The sequence below is a fragment of the Myotis brandtii genome, unplaced genomic scaffold (assembly GCF_000412655.1).
Source record: "Myotis brandtii unplaced genomic scaffold, ASM41265v1 scaffold210, whole genome shotgun sequence".
In the NCBI taxonomy this organism is placed as follows: domain Eukaryota; kingdom Metazoa; phylum Chordata; class Mammalia; order Chiroptera; family Vespertilionidae; genus Myotis; species Myotis brandtii.
Window position 1 is genome coordinate 700,176 of NW_005357847.1, and position 16,823 is coordinate 716,998.

The following is a 16,823-nucleotide window of genomic DNA, read 5'->3' on the forward strand; positions in this document are numbered from 1 at the left end:
CCCCGGCTTCCCCTACCCCCCAGTGTCTTATGTCCATTGGTTTTGCTTATATGCATGCATACAAGTCCTTCGGTTGATCTCTTACTCCCCTCCCTTCTGCCCCCCAACCCTCTCTGGCCTTCCCACTGCAGTTTGACAATCAGTTTGAGGCAGCTCTGCCTCTGTATCTATTATTGTTCAAAAGTTTGTAATGGTCTTTATTATCCATGAATGAGTGAGATCATGTGGTATTTTTCCTTCATTGACTGGCTTATTTCACTTAGCATAATGCTCTCCAGCTCCATCCATGCCGTTGCAAATTGTAAGAGTTCCTTCTTTTTTACAGCAGCATAGTATTCCATCGTGTAGATGTACCACAGTTTTCTAATCCATTCATCTACTGATGGGCACTTAGGCTGTTTCCAGATCTTAGCTATGGTGAATTGTGCTGCTATGAACATATGGGTGCACATATCCTTTCTGATTGGTGTTTCTGGTTTCTTGGGATATATTCCTAGAAGTGGGATCACAGGGTCAAATGGGAGTTCCATTTCCAGTTTTTTGAGGAAACTCCATACTGTCTTCCATAGTGGCTGCACCAGTCTGCATTCCCACCAGCAGTGCACAAGTGTTCCTTTTTCTCCACATCCTCTCCAGCACTTGTCGTTTGTTGATTTGTTGATGATAGCCATTCTGACAGGTGTGAGATGGTACCTCATTGTTGTTTTGATTTGCATCTCTCGGATGATTAGTGACTTTGAGCATGTTTTCATATGTCTCTTGGCTTTCTGAATGTCCTCTTTTGAAAGGTGTCTATTTAGATCCTTTGCCCATTTTTTGATTGGATTGTTTATCTTCTTTTTGTTAAGTTGTATGAGTTCCCTATAAATTTTGGAGATTAGGCCCTTATCAGATATGACGTTGGCAAATATGTTTTCCCACGCAGTGGGTTTTCTTGTTGTTTTGTTGATGGTTTCTTTTGCTGTGCAGAAGCTTTTTATTTTGATGTAGTCCCATTTGTTCATTTTCTCTTTAGTTTCAACTGCCCTAGGAGCTGTATCAGTGAAGAAATTGCTTTGGCATATGTCTGAGATTTTGTTGCCTTTGGATTCTTCTAGAATTTTTATGGTTTCCTGTCGTACATTTAAGTCCTTTATCCATTTTGAGTTTATTCTTGTGTATGGTGTAAGTTGGTGGTCTAGTTTCATTTTCTTGCATATATCTGTCCAATTTTCCCAACACCATTTATTGAAGAGACTATCTTGGCTCCATTGTATGTTCTTGCCTCCTTTGTCAAATATTAATTGAGCATATTGGTTCGGGCTAATTTCTGGACTCTCTATTCTATTCCACTGATCTATATGTCTGTTCTTGTGCCAGTACCAGGCAGTTTTGAGAACAGTGGCTTTGTAATACAGCTTGATATCTGGCATTGAGATCCCACCTACTTTGTTCTTTCTCAGGATCGCTGCAGCTATTCGGGGTCTTTTTTTATTCCAGATGAATTTTTGGAGAGTTCGTTCTAGATCTTTGAAGTAGGCCATTGGTATTTTAATGGGAAGTGCGTTGAATTTATAGATTGCTTTGGGTAGTATGGACATTTTAATGATGTTGATTCTACCAATCCAAGAACATGGTATGTTCTTCCATCTCTTTATGTCTTCCTCTATCTCTTTTTTTAACGTCCTGTAGTTTTCTGAGTAGAGGTCTTTTACCTCTTTAGTTAAGTTTATTCCTAGGTATCTTAATTTTTTTGGTGCGATGGTAAATGGGATTGTTTTTATAATCTCTCTTTCTGAAAGTTCACTATTGGTGTATAGAAATGCCTCAGATTTCTTGGGGTTAATTTTGTATCCTGCTACATTGCCAAATTCATGTATTAAGTCTAGTAGTTTTTTGATGGAGTCTCTAGGGTTTTGTATGTATAATATCATGTCGTCTGCAAATAAGGACAGTTTTACTTCCTCTTTTCCAATTTGGATGCCTTTTATTTCTTCTTCTTGTCTAATTGCAATGGCTAATACTTCCAGTACTATGTTGAACAGGAGTGGTGAGAGTGGGCATCCTTGTCTTGTTCCTGTTCTTAGGGGAAATGGTGTTAGTTTTTGTCCATTGAGTATGATGTTGGCTGTGGGCCTGTCATATATGGCTTTTATTATGTTGAGGTATGATCCTTCTATTCCCACCTTGCTGAGAGTTTTTATCAAAAATGGGTGTTGGATTTTGTCGAATGCTTTTTCTGCATCAATTGATATGACCATGTGGTTTTTTTCTTTCAATTTGTTTATGTGATGTATTACGTTTATTGATTTACGGATGTTGTACCATCCTTGCATTCCTGGGATAAATCCTACTTGGTCATGGTGTATGATCCTTCTGATGTACTGTTGGATCCGATTTGCTAAGATTTTGTTGAGGATTTTGGCATCTATGTTCATGAGGGATATTGGCCTGTAATTCTCTTTCATTGTGTTGTCTTTACCTGGTTTTGGTATTAGGGTGATGCTGGCTTCATAGAATGAGCTTGGAAGTGTTCCTTCCTCCTGAATTTTTTGTAGTAGTCTGAGGAGGATAGGTTTTAGTTCTTCCTTGAAAGTTTGGTAAAACTCCCCTGAGAAGCCATCTGGTCCTGGGCTTTTGTTTGCTGGGAGCTTTTTGATGACTGCTTCAATTTCTTCCATAGTTATTGGCCTATTGAGATTTTTAGATTCTTCCTGATTGAGTTTTGGAATGTTGTATTTTCCTAGGAATTTGTCCATTTCCTCCAGGTTGTCTAGTTTGTTGGAGTAGAGTTGTCCGTAGTATTGTTTAACAATCATTTGTATTTCTGTGGGGTCTGTTGTTATTTCGCCTCTATCATTTCTGATTTGGTTTATTTGGGTCCTCTCTCTTTGCTTTTTGGTGAGCCTGGCTAGAGGTTTGTCGATCTTGTTTATCCTTTCAAAGAACCAGCTCTTGGTTTCATTGATTTTCTGTATTGTTTTTTTGGTCTCTATGTCATTTATTTCTGCTCTAATCTTTATTATCTCCTTCCTTCTGCTCACTCTGGGGTTTTCTTGTTGCTCTCTTTCTAATTCTTTGAGTTGTAGAGTTAGATGATTTACTACCATTTTTTCTTGTTTTTTGAGGTAGGCCTGTAGAGCTATAAACTTCCCTCTCAGGACTGCTTTCATTGTGTCCCATAGGTTTTGGATTGTTGTGTTTTCATTGTCATTAGTGTCCAGGATGTTTTTAATTTCTTCTTTGATGTCATTGGTAACCCAATCAATATTTAATAACATGCTATTCAGCTTCCAAGTGTTTGAGTATTTTGGGTTGTTTTTATTGTAGTTTATTTCTAACATTATGCCATCGTGGTCTGAGAAGAAGCTTTTTATGATTTCAATCTTCTTGAATTTGTGGAGACTTTGCTTGTGACCCAATATGTGGTCTATTTTTGAATATGTCCCATGAGCACCTGAGAGGAATGTATATTCCATGGCTTTGGGGTGAAGTGTTCTGAAGATGTCAATTAAGTCCATCTGATCTAGTGAGTCATTTAGGATTGCTGTTTCTTTGCTGATTGTTTGTCTAGCGGGCTTATCCAGTGGTGTCAGTGGTGTATTAAAGTCCCCTACTATGATTGTATTGTTGTCGATCTCTCCTTTGATATCTTCCAGGAGTTTTTTTATGAATTTGGGTGCTCCTGCATTGGGTGCATATATGTTTACCAGGGTTATATCTTCTTGTTGTATTGATCCCTTTAGTATTATGAAGTGGCCTTCCTTATCTCTGGTTATGGCCTTCACTTTGAGATGTATTTTGTCCGATATAAGTATTGCTACCCCAGCTTTCTTTTCCTTTCCATTTGCCTGAAAGATATTTTTCCATCCCTTCACTTTCAGTCTGTGTGAGTCCCTTCTAATGAGGTGGGTCTCTTGTAGACAGCAGATGTATGGGTCATGTTTTTTTATCCATTCAGCCACTCGATGTCTTTTGGTTGGAGCATTTAGTCCGTTTACGTTTAAAGTTATTATTGAAAGGTACTTGTTTGTAGCCATTTCTTTTTTTGTGTGGCTGTTTTCTTTCTGAGCTTTTTATTCCTTCTTTTTACACCAGTCCCTTTAGCATTTCTTGCATTGCTGGCTTGGTGGTGATAAACTCCCTTAGCCTTTTTTTGTCTGTGAAGCTTCTTATTTCCCCTTCAATTTTGAATGATAGCCTTGCTGGATAGAGTATTCTTGGGTTCAGTCCTTTGCTTTGCATCACTTTGTAAATTTCTGTCCATTCTTTTCTGGCCTGATGTGTTTCTGTTGAGAAATCATTTGATAATCTAATGGGAGATCCCTTGTATGTAACTTTCCGTCTCTCTCTTGCAGCCTGTAAGATTCTCTCTTTGTCCTGAACATTTGCCATGGTAATTATGATGTGTCTTGGTGTGGGTCTTTTCGGGTTCACCTTGTTTGGGACTCTCTGTGCTTGTGTGACTTTTTTCTTCCCCACCTCAGGGAAGTTTTCTGATATTATTTCTTCGAGTAGGTTTTCTAATCCTTGTTCATCTTTCTGTTGTTCTGGCACCCCTATTATTCGTATGTTGTTTCGTTTCATGTTGTCCCAAAGCTCCCTTAGGCTCTCCTCCTGTCTTTTAATTTTTTTCTCCAATTGCAGTACAGTTTGGGTGTGTTTTGCTTCCTTGTCTTCTAATTCACTAATTCGGTCCTCCGCTTCTCCTAGTCTACTGTTGATGCTTTCAATGGTGTTTTTTATTGCAGCTATATCGCTCTTCATTTCTTCTTGGGTCTTGCATAAGTTATTGATTTTTTCATCTGTTTCTTCTTGCTTCTTGCATAAGTAGTTGATTTTTTCCTCCATCCGGTTTATGCACGCTAGGACCCTTATTCTGAATTCTTTTTCTGTCATGTTGCATGCCTCTGTCTCACTTAGCTGCTTTTCTGGCGAGTCCTCCTTTTCTTTCCTTTGGGGGTTTCTTTGCCTACCCATGTTTGATCTCACTGACATATCTAGATGTTGAGTCGTTCAGTGGCTGCTCCCTGGGTGGCAGTGGCTCCTTGGGCTGTGGTTGCTCCTTGGGTGGTTGCGGTAGCAGCTGCTCCTCAGTTGGCAGCAGCTCCTCTGGTGGGTGTTGTTCACAGCTGTGGTGGCTCTTCTGGCTGGTGGGGGGAGGCTTCACGTACAGCTGCTGTTCCTCAGACAGAGGGTGTGGTGATCAGGAGGCTGCTGTTGCTTGGATCTGCTTAGTCCTGCCAGGTATTTAGGAGAGTGTTGAATTTCCCTGTGATACACTGTTCCTCCGTGTTGTAAATCACAGTCCTGATTTTAAAGCAGGCCGTATTTGTGATCCAGACTGCCTTAGTTTGTGTTCACCTAAGAGTCAGTTTGTGGCTCAGCCTCTGGGTGGCAGTGTTTTGGGGTTGGCCTCTGAGGCTATACGGCTTCTCTACTTAAAACTGGTTTCCAATTTTATTTCTTAACAAAAAGTCTAGCTACTCAAAATGCTGTGGGGGCTGCTGGTGACTCTGCTCCTGGAGTGCCAGGTGATCTGAACACAGGTGGCACTAATGTCTCTCACACTCTCGGTTGGCAGAGGAAGAGCAGTGGAAAATGTACACATAGGTTGAACACTGGGTTTGGTGCTCTTTCTAACACAGTAAAATTTGGTACAGGGATAGTGGCTATGATGGTAGATTGAAGGGAATGGCTTCTCAGATTACTGGTGTCAAGCTCTAAAAACATCCCAGACAGCCACAGGGAGAAGCAGCTGGGTTCCCAACCATTTACCAGTCACTCCTGCCCCCTGAATATCAACTGGTCTTGGATCATCTTAGGTCATAAGAACATGATGAGGATTCTTAAGCCTGTGTGCCTTGGCCATGCATGGAAATCCAGGATGTCATCCACTTGTTTGGTTCCAGGAGGGACTTAGAGGGGTGTTACAGGCACCTTCTCTAGGAAGGATGGGAGCTGGCACAGCAGGGCACACCTAGACTCCAGCTTCAGGGTTCTGAGTAGCTGCCACTCCTTCTGTGTTAAAGGACAGGTTTTCATGGCTGTTTTATGGGGAGTTGGTATCTGGGGCTCTGAAGTGGTTCTCTACACTTTCCTATCCACTCAGTCCAAGATCATGTGGAACTATGTTCCAGTTTTAAAACGTATGATTCATACCTTGTTATTTGATATTATCTTCTGTATTTATTATATGTTAACCCTCAACAAAGCATTCTTCCTAAGTCATCTTTTTGAAAAACAAACAAACAAACAAACAAAAACCAACAGCACAAAACAGTAATATTTTATTTTGTTGTTGCTAATCCTCACCTGAGGATATTTTTTTCATGATTTTTAGAGAGAGTGGAAGGAATGGGAGGGGGAGAGAAGGAGAGAACATCAATGTGAGAGAGACACATCGATTGGTTGCCTCCCACATGCACCCCAACCAGGGCTGGGGATTGAACCTACAAGCCAGTTATGTCCCCTTGACCAGGAATGGAACACGTGACCCTTTGCAGTGAGGGCCGATGATCTAACCACTGAGAACACTGGCCAGGCCACCAAAATATTACTCTTAAATATCAACACATGGACATATATGGTGGGAAATGGCATATGTGGTGGTTAGAGCCCCCTTCTGCAGTCAGAATATTGGGGTACAAACCCAGGTCTACCTTTAGTCTGTGAGATGATCATTAGCATGTGACTTAACCCTTGGTGCTTTAGCTTTTCAAATGAAGCAATACTAGTATTAACCTCAAAAGGACTAAATGAAATAATTCATATAAAGAGTTAATATGTCAGGCATGTAATAAGTTCTCAGTAAATATTAATTATTCTTACTAACCACCAGATAACTGCTACATGCTTTAAAGCACAGATTTCTAAACTTTTGATTCTGCACCCCATCAATGAACCACTCTTGAGTGTATGTATGCCTACCTATTTACAAATAAAATGCAAGTACTGCTGTATGACTGCATTATGTACATTATAAAGCAGGATCAAACCAGAATTTTTAAAAGAATGAGATAAAAATGAAATATAAAATGTTCTTTGCACATTCCCTAAGCATATTCCCACCTCAACTTAAAAACCAGTAGAATAGCTTGTATTTTGTTAAAATGTTATTTTAACTATTTTTGATAGCTTTCATTAAAAATTGTGCTCTTCTCTAAAATCTTAAATACTATATTCTGTGTCTCAGCAGCACCTGAGATAAGGATGTTCGTATGTGCCGGTTAACTTTGTAGGAACACATCATCCTATCCGAGTGACTGCACTCTGTTATACTCTAGCATTCAGTTCTTTCGTCTCCTTGCTCCATCTGTTGTCCTTCCTATTTCTTGGCCTAAGTTGTGACTTGCTATCTATACCTATGATGCTTGGATTACTGGCTCTCACTGGACTGTGGGCCCCAGAAGAGCAGGGACAAGTCTGTGTGTGGTCCCATTGTATCCCAGCTCAGATCAGGGTGCCTGGCCCGTGGCAGATACTCTGCAGACCCTGGTGAGTAGATGATATAATGAAGTGTCAGTCTTCATTATATCATCTTGTCAGATGCTACTTAGCCCGTCTTCGTTGGTGGCCAGTTTATACCCAAGTATCCATCCCAGATTTCCCCTCAGAGTGAAGAACCAGAGTTCTGTGATGCTTTTCTTCTCAGAGGGTTGAATTGCTAAAAGTCTCATCTCCAAATAATTGAATGGGGATGGAGGGAAAGAAAGAAAAGGAGGGTGGGCACAGGTGAGATAAACAAAGGGGGAGAAAGAGAGATTTCCCCTCAGACTTTAGTCTGAGTGGATAAAACTTAAAATGGATCTTGCAGTTCTTCTCTCCTCTGCTTTGTTCCTTCTAAAACATTAAACAGTGACACAAGTGCCTGTTTATCATTGCTGGTTCCCAAAGAGTAGTTATATAAGGTTCAATCCAATTGTATTTCCCCGGACTTCCTGAAGATCATGAAGCAGCTTCTCATTAGTAGCTGATTCACAGCCTGAAGGTGGGATTCACACTAGCCAGCACAACAGAGTGTCCCATCTGAAGGCATGGGAACCCAAAGGAAGCAGTGCATTTCACTGGCTTGCCTCCTGTTCCATTTAAGCTGTCTTCCATTAGGCATCTCCCATGCTCTGCTTGGATCCATTTGGACTATAGGACTAACTGGATACTGTCTGACTTATGGAGTTATGCCTCATAGGGATGTGTGGAGCAAGAATGTCCTGCAAATCCAGGTGGTCTTCACTTTTCTTTTTGACTGGTGCATATTGGTTTCCCAGAGAAGCGGACTATACAGTGGAGTTTAGCAAGGCAGGGGCAAGTGCCCTTCTCTTGGGTTTGGACAAGGAATGAAGCCTGAGAGGATCGAGGGAAAAGTTACACTGATGCAGGCTAACTCTTGGAGTCGGAAGGCTCTTCACAGTCATCCCCACTTGGACTGAGATGATCCAGCCTCTAATGTACCAAACTGCTCTTCCTTTGGATGTGGGCTCTTCTGGAAGAAGGATAACCTGGGTGAGGCAGCTGTTGCAGTCTTAGCAATCCCTAAAGGGGTAGACTGCACTCCTGGCAATAGGGGAAATAAGGCTCATTGGTGGGGATCCTAGCATTCAACACATGGTCCTTGTCAGGGAGGAAAAATATTTACTCTTGCCTGTGTGGCTCCTGACTAGGGCCCCTCTAGTAAAAGACAGATTAATAAGAGAAAAACAAACAGGTTTGTTAAAGTGTTTATTTCACATATACATTGAAGAAATATAGGGAGTGAGTAACCCAAAGAGATGGCTTAGCATTCATCTTCAACTAAAACAAAAAAGAAAGGTGTGGGCTGGCAAGTTTTAGGAAGGTGACCAGTAAAAGCACAGTGAACAAGGGCAAAGTTGTCCTGCAGATGTAAGTCTATGCCTTCTCCACTAATAAATCCCTTATGATTTAGAGTCATCCTTCTCTTCCTCATACCAAGAAGGAGACCACCTTACAAATAGAGTTTCTTAATGTAAATTTCCCTTACAAAAGGGTAACTGCTAGTCTACTTTCAGAGCTTCTCTAGTGTCCACTTATTCTTAAAATAATCAGCTCAAACTAATCCTTATGCCAGACAGGCATATTTTGGGAGGGCATGTTCTGGTATCTTATATATTCCATAGGCTGGAAACCTGTGTATAGTTTATGAGCTCAGGAATAGTACCCAATGGTGAGTTAACACATATTTGGGATAAAATGATGATGTGGAGTACTAGAACAAGTTTGTCCAGTTCTTAGAGCTGATTATTTAGTAAATACCTAGGAATTTTGCAAGGCAGTTGTTAAACTGTTGGCAGATTGAAGTAGACATGGTAGAAGGAAGCATTTACACCACAGAAATTGTCAAGTGCTGCAAATCAGGGCTTGTGCCCCCCCATTTCCCTCCAGAGAGGTAGATTACCCATGAAAATATGCCCATATATTGCATTTTTAGAAGAATTGGAAATACCCAAACACCTCATTTTTCACCTTACCAAAAAGTCCTTTCCCACATGATTATCTTAAAATTCCACTGTTCAAACTTTGTATCTTCAGCTTAAACTCTGATGACCTCTAAGATGATATAGGGAAGTACATAATGTTTATCTTACCTTATTTAGGCAGCTATAACAAAAATACCATAGCCTGGGTGACTTAAACAGCCAATGTTCATATCTTACAGTTCTAGAGGCTGGAAGTCCAGGATCAAGGCACCAGCATATTTGGTGTCTGTTGAGAGCAAGCTCCTGGTATGTATGTAGATGGCTGTCTTCCTACTGTGTTCTTAATGGTGGAAAGAATGAGAGTGCTCTCAGGTGTCCTTCATAGGGCACTAATACCATTCTTGAGGGCTCTATCCTCATGACCTAATCACCTCCTAAATGCCCCCCTCCTAATACCAGCACTTTGGGGGGGAGGGTGGATTTCAACATATAAATTTTGAGGCAACCCAAATATTCAGTCCATTGAAGCTTTGCAGTTGAACATATGGCTGAATCTTATCTCTGCCCCTTCTAACATTGAGACCTTGGACAAGTTAACCTAGTGGTTCTCAACCTTGGCTGCACATTAGAATCACCTGGGAATCTTTTTAAAATCCTGATTTCTGGGCCTCATCCTCCAGAAATTCTGTTTCTTTGTTACTAATGTTGTGGCCCCATCCCATAACAAAGAAATAGAATTTCTGGAGGATGAGGCCTAGAAATCAGGATTTTAAAAAGATTCCCAGGTGATTCTAATGTGCAGCCGAGGTTGAGAACCACTGAGTTAACCTCTCCAATTTTTCTTTATCTGTAAAACAGGAAAAGTGGTGCCCACTTTAAAGGATTGCTTTTCAGAATAAATGAGAAAAAAGTTACGCTTAGTGTTAGATGTGCTGTAATATTACTCTGTTTCTGTAACATCTGCCCTGGACAGGCACAGTTTCCCCTTGGGAAGAAATTTGAGGTGGGATGATAAAGAAAGTCTTTAATGCACCATTTTACCAGTTAATAATGCGGAATTTGTAATCAAAGAAAACCCAATAATTTCAAGAGAAACATCAAAAGTGCTTTATTCAAAGTAATGTCCATCGCTAGCTACACATTTCCCCCATCTTTCAGGTAATTTGTGGATACTGTCCCAGTAGAACTTTTCTTGTTTTGATGCAAACCATTCAGAGACCCAATTTTCTACTTCTTTGTACGATTTGAAGTGCTGCTCAGAAAGTGTGTGTGCCATCGATCGATCAGAACAACTGGTAATCTGCTGAAGGAGCGTCTGGTGAATACAACGGGTAGGTTAATACTTCCCAGGCAAGATCTTTTAACGTATCTTTAACTGGTTTTGAAGTGTGTGGTGGTGTGTTATCCTGAAGTAAAATTACTTTGGCCTTGCAGTTGATGTTGATGGTTGACTTGGATCAACCCATGATTCTGTGCTTTTGGGATTCTCAAAATAAATCCACTTTTCATTGCCAGTCACAATTCCATGCAAAAAAGACTTTCTTTTATGCCGTTGAAGGAACATTTTACTGATGACTTTTTGGTTTTCCATTTGTCTTTCGTTCAGTTGATGTGGCACCCATTTTCCTTCCTTTAAAACCTTTCCCATTGCTTGTAAACCATCAGAAATTGTTTGTTGAGCAACGTTTAATCTTTCTGCAAGTTGTTTTTGAGTTTGACATGCATCTTCATCCAATAATGCTTGTAATTGTTGGTCTTCAAACTTTTTCGGTTGACCTGGAGGTTCTTTGTCTTTCATATTGAAATCATCACTTTTAAAGCATTTAAACCAGTGTTCACAAGTATCTTGAGATGGAGCATGTTCACCATAAGCTTCCCGAAGTATTCAGCAGCACTTTTCTTCAAAATAATGTATTAAAACTTCCCGCAAATGCTCTATTTTTGGCACGAAATTCGACATTTTTAAGCGTAAAAATATCTATGATGTTAACACCTTCAGCAAATTTGACATATGAAGTTTTGAAGCTTGCTGTCAATAAAACAAAATAGCATACATATCAAATCGCATATATATCAACATATGTGCAACTCCATCTATTGAAAAAAATCTGCATTATTAACCGGTACACCTAGTAAGGATGAATGCACCATTTGAAAACACATAATTTTAATTTTAAATAAGACTGTTTGGCATCTACTTTTTCCTGATTCCAGCACCTCCTCTCCATTCCCCAGTCCCCTCAAGCTTGTCTGCTGTGACTGTGGTCCTTGTTGACTCGGCCCTTCCCATCCAGCTTCCCCAGCCTGGGTGGTCCCCGTCAGGTCTTATGATGTGGAAGCTGCAAGCACACTTCAAAGTTAAGACCCTAAAAGAGAAACTGTGGTGCCGAAATACTCCCCAAAATTCTGAGTGTTAGAAAGCAGTTTCTTTTGTCTTTAATTTAGAGATTGGGTGAGATTAAGATAGATTCCAGATTGGAGGAGTTCACTGTTGATGCATAGGCTTTAGTTGTGTTGGATGCTATTCCTTTTGCAATTCTCACCTAGTACTGAAGACTGAAAACCCTGCGTGAGATGGGCGACCAGGCCCTTCTGTTATCCACTTGTTATTTTATATTCCTTGATATATGAGTCAGCCTTAGAATGGAGTCCCACTGCCATGCCAGTACCACAGCTAGTGGGGGGAGGTACACAGTTCACACAACAAAGGGCAGTCCCACAAGGGATCAGCAGCCAAACCGAGTTATGTGTAGTGGTCTAAAAGGCTTGGAAACTGGGGGTCTAGGGTTAGGAGTAGGAAACCATATCATTTGTCTTTTAATTGGGACTCCAGAGTGAAGGGGGTGCAATGAATAATTAGTGCATTACCTGAAACTATTCTTACTTGTCATAACTGCATGCTGCCAAGTCAAATCAGCATGCACTGTTACGTTAGTAAGGATTCATAAAGGTAATGAAGTAAGTTCATGCATGAAGAATCGTATGCAGAAGCACAGGACACCTCTGGCCATCAGTGACTGGGTGCTGTGGCAATTACCTGAAAAACCCAGGTGGATTTTATGAATTTGCAGCTAATGAGGACATATCCAGCAGTGGAGTGGGTTACCTGAGCCTGCAGGTAGATGGCAGATGGGATATTGTAGTTAGGAGGGCACCCTTGGAGCATATTACTTGGTGCAAATGCCACTTATCAGCTGTGTGGTGTTGGGTGAGATAACTAACCTCCCTAAGCTTCAGTTTCCCTATTTGTAAGATGGAGTATTCCCTAACCATGTTGTAGGGTCTTTGTAAGCTGCAAATGAGAAAATACATGTAAAGCACTTAGAATAGTGTCTGGCTCATCATAAGTCCTCAAAATATATTAACTGTTAGTTTTGTTACCATTATTGTTATCAATAAAGTGGTGGACTCACCATTAGAATCTAGGGTTTGGGTTGAAGTTTGCTACTTACAAGGTATGTGATTTTGGGCCAATCATTAATTCTCGGAGCCTTGGTTCCACCTCTGCAAAAATAGAGTGTTCGCCTCAGGGGGTTGTTGTGAAGACTAAAATGAGAGATTATTGTGAAGGCTCTTTCAGTAACAGCGCTATGGGAATGTCACATTGTTATTTTTAAATTGTTACCTTAAAATTTTTATTTTAATTAATTGATAAGTGGTAGCTGTACCAGTCTGTGAGGAAAACAGACCCTTAACTTCAGAGCTGCCTAAATTATAATGACTGTTCATTCCCTTTTCCAAAGTAATTGGTTATTTACAAAGGCTTCCCTTATTGCATTGTCCATTTCAAACTTGCCATTATTCCATGAGGTGAACAGATAGGGCCCCACCCATGTCTCAGGAAAGTGAAGCTCTGAAAGTTTAGGTGATTTGGTTGTGATTGATCTGGGGCAGAGCTGGTTGTAGGACCAGGTCTTCTGACTCTGAGGTCAAAGTCCTTCTCACAGCTCCATGTTGCCAAATTAAATATTTAGAATTATGTAAATGTTTTGTTCTCAATTTTCCACTTAATTTTGCCTGGAATTGTAGACACTATCTACCTCCAATGAAATGTGTGATTATATCTGTTAATTTTACACATATAATGTTTGCAATCATGTATTTCTAACTTCTGGAATTTAGTTACTTGAAAAGTAATCATAATTTTTGTATAATATTCTCACAATTTCTCAGTGATAATGTATGCTTATTAAATTTTTCTCTACATTATTCTCTTGCTGTTTCTAGAACTGCTTCTACAAACTTCAATGCAAAATGTATATATTTCTGAGATCCACTGTTTTTAACCATTGACATTCATAATACTAAATGTTCTATTTGGGGTAACTATCCTCAATCTTCCAGAAATTTTTGAAAAGAATGAAAACAACTCAATACATTTGGACATGGCATGGGTTAACCATTTAACAAACACTATTAGACTCTGCTAGACTCTGTATCAGGCCCTTTTAATATTTGATCAAATTGAAAAATTGTAACAAATCAAGGTCCTCAATTCTTAACTTTCCATCATATATTATTTATCACCTTTTACCCATAACTTTTTAAGAAGTTCCATTCTATTTCAGATGTCCATAATTCTTTGTCACTTTAAGAATAGGTATTATATTTATTAGTGACTTTATTCCACTTGTGATGTAACTCCCTAAATGATCACTTTTCAAGATATTTATTTGAGGACAGGAAAGTTTCTTTATTTTAAAGGAAGAATTCAAGTAATCCCACAACATTATGTAGACACTGTAAATTGTCTAAATTTTCATTCAGTTTTTCTATATATACTTTTTCTATGTAGTTTTAATCAAATGGTCTCTAAAACATTTTAACTTGCTTTATTAATTTTTTATTATACCCTAAGTATTTCCTCTGCCTTTGAAAGTGCAGGGTGATGGGTGTAAGTGTGCTTTTAGTTGTTTTAAAGGTCACTAGTATAAATAATGTTTCGGTGAACACAGGCCTTCATAAAGTTTTTCCCATATTTAGAAATATTCAATAGGCTAGCTATTTGATAATAGATATCAAATGTTTATTAGACTAAATGTTTTATGGATCTTTGACAAAAACACTGGACAGGAACAGAAGAGCTAATGGAAGTCAGTGTGAAAGAGTTAAACTACCAAACACTATGAATATTTCCAGGGCATCCATGTGGAAGAAGAAAGAAGTGGTTAGATTCCTATTTCACATCATATAACAAATAAAATTGTGATGCATTAAAGACTTAACTGTAAACAACCAATAAAATAAAACTTTTGGAGAAAATATATTTATGGCATCAGAACAGGGAGAGCTTTTTTAAAGAAGTTACCAAAAACTGAATGCATAAGGTAAAAATGGAATAAATTGTTCTACATTAAAATAAAAACTTTTGCATGAAAAAGATACCAGTAACAGTGAAAAGGCAAGTTAAACAGTTTAAAGAAGTGAGAGAATAGAAGAATATACTTGAAATGTAAATAAACACATCAGAATAGTAATCAGATTTTATGAAGAACTACTTAAAGAGAAAATGTTACATTGGGCAAAAGACATGATCCAAATACTCACTAAAGAGATATTACAAAAGGCCAATAAACAAAGAAAATATGCTCATTTCGTTAGTAATGGGAAATGCATTTATTGATAAGATTATATGAGTTTTACACATTCTTTTGTTAATGTGGTGTATTACATTGATTGCTTTACATATGTTGAACCATCCTTGGGTCCCTGGAATGAATCCCACTTAATCGTGATGTATTATTTTTTTGTATGTACTACTGTATTTGATTTGCTTATATTTTGTTTAGAATTTTTGCATCTTATTTATCAGCGATATTGGTCTGTAGTTTTCTTTCTTTCCATTAGCTTTGGCAGCTTTTGGTATCAGGGTTAAATTGGCCTCATAAAACGTGTTAAGGTTATATTGGCCTCGTTCTTAATTTTTTGGAAGAGTTTGAAAAGGATAGGTTTTAAATCTTCTTTGAAAGTATGGTAGAATTCACAGGTGAAACCATCTGGTCCTGGACTTTTGTTTTGGGGGAGGGTTTTGATGATTCTTTCAATTTCCTCACTGCTGATAGTTCTATATAGATTTTCCAATTCTTCCTGATTTAGTCTAGGAAAGTTATATATATATATATTTTTTTGAGTGGCCAGATTATTATGACCACTTGATGTTGTAGGCAAATTAGCTATAATTTCCTCCTGAAGTTGCTAGAGGGCCAGATCATTATAAATGCACAACATACCTAAGTATCATTGCTGATCAAGTTCATCCTATTATGTTGATGGCATATCCCAATGGAGATGGCTTCTTCCAACAAGACAATGCGCCATGCCACGGTGCTCGTATTGTGCAGGAGTGGTTTCAAGAACATGAGGGAGAATTTACCTTGCTTAGGTGGCCCCCACAATCACCAGATCTCAATCCAATTGAGCATTTGTGGGATGAAATTAAAAGAGTCATCAAGTAGCTGGTTCCACAACCATCAAATCTCACAGAACTGGACAGGTTTATTCATCAGGCATGGTGTCAGATTCCTCACATCACCTTTCAACATCTCATGGAGTCAATGCCAAGAAGAATCGCCACAGTATTGAAGGCAAAAGGTGGCCCAACGAAGTACTGATGGGGTGGTCATAATAATCTGGCTGGTCATAATAATCTGGCTACTCAATGTGTGTGTGTGTGTGTGTGTGTGTGTGTATTTCTAGGCATTTATCAATTTCTACTAGGTTATTCAATTTTATGGCATATAGTCTTTCACAATATTCTAGTATGATCCTTTGTATATCTACGATGTCAGTGGTGACTTCTCTCTCATTTCTGATTTTGTTTATATGGGTCTTTTCCTTTTTTTTCTTAGTGACTCTAGCAAGGGGTTTGTTAATTTTATTAGCTTTTCAAAGAAACATATCTTTGTTTTATTAATTTTTTATAGTCTTTTTATTTTCTATTTCATTCAATTCTGCTATAATTTTTATTATCTCATTTATTCTGCTGACTTTAGGTTACTTTTGGTCTTCTTTCTCAATCTTTAAGATGTGATATTAGGTTGCTTACTTGGGATAGGCCTGTAATTATATCAACTTTCCTCTTTTCACTATTTTCACTGCATCCCAGAAGTTTTGATATATTGTATTATCATTCGAATTTGTCTATACACATCTTTTGATCTTATCTTTTATTTTTTCTTTGATTTGGTCATTTTATAGGAGTGTGTTGTTTAATTTCCATGTATTTTGCAGTTGATTTCTTTCTTCTTTTTTTTAGTATTGATGTTTTTATTTTTATTTATTTATTTATTTTTGATATTTTTTTATTGCTTAAAATATTACAACAAGTAGTACATTTGTCTCCTTTTTCCCCCCCTTGACTTTCCCCCAGCCTCCCCTAACCCCCAGTGTCTTTTGTCCATTGGTTATGCT

The 16,823-nt window shown here is 38.7% G+C and overlaps 1 protein-coding gene across 1 annotated transcript in view; it reads left to right on the forward strand.

Annotated features, from left to right (window-relative positions):
- The window catches only part of LOC102254681 (sodium/hydrogen exchanger 9-like), a 95,417-nt gene that overhangs the window by 37,896 nt on the left and 40,698 nt on the right, over positions 1 to 16,823 (forward strand). The gene's annotated exons all lie outside the window — the stretch shown is intronic.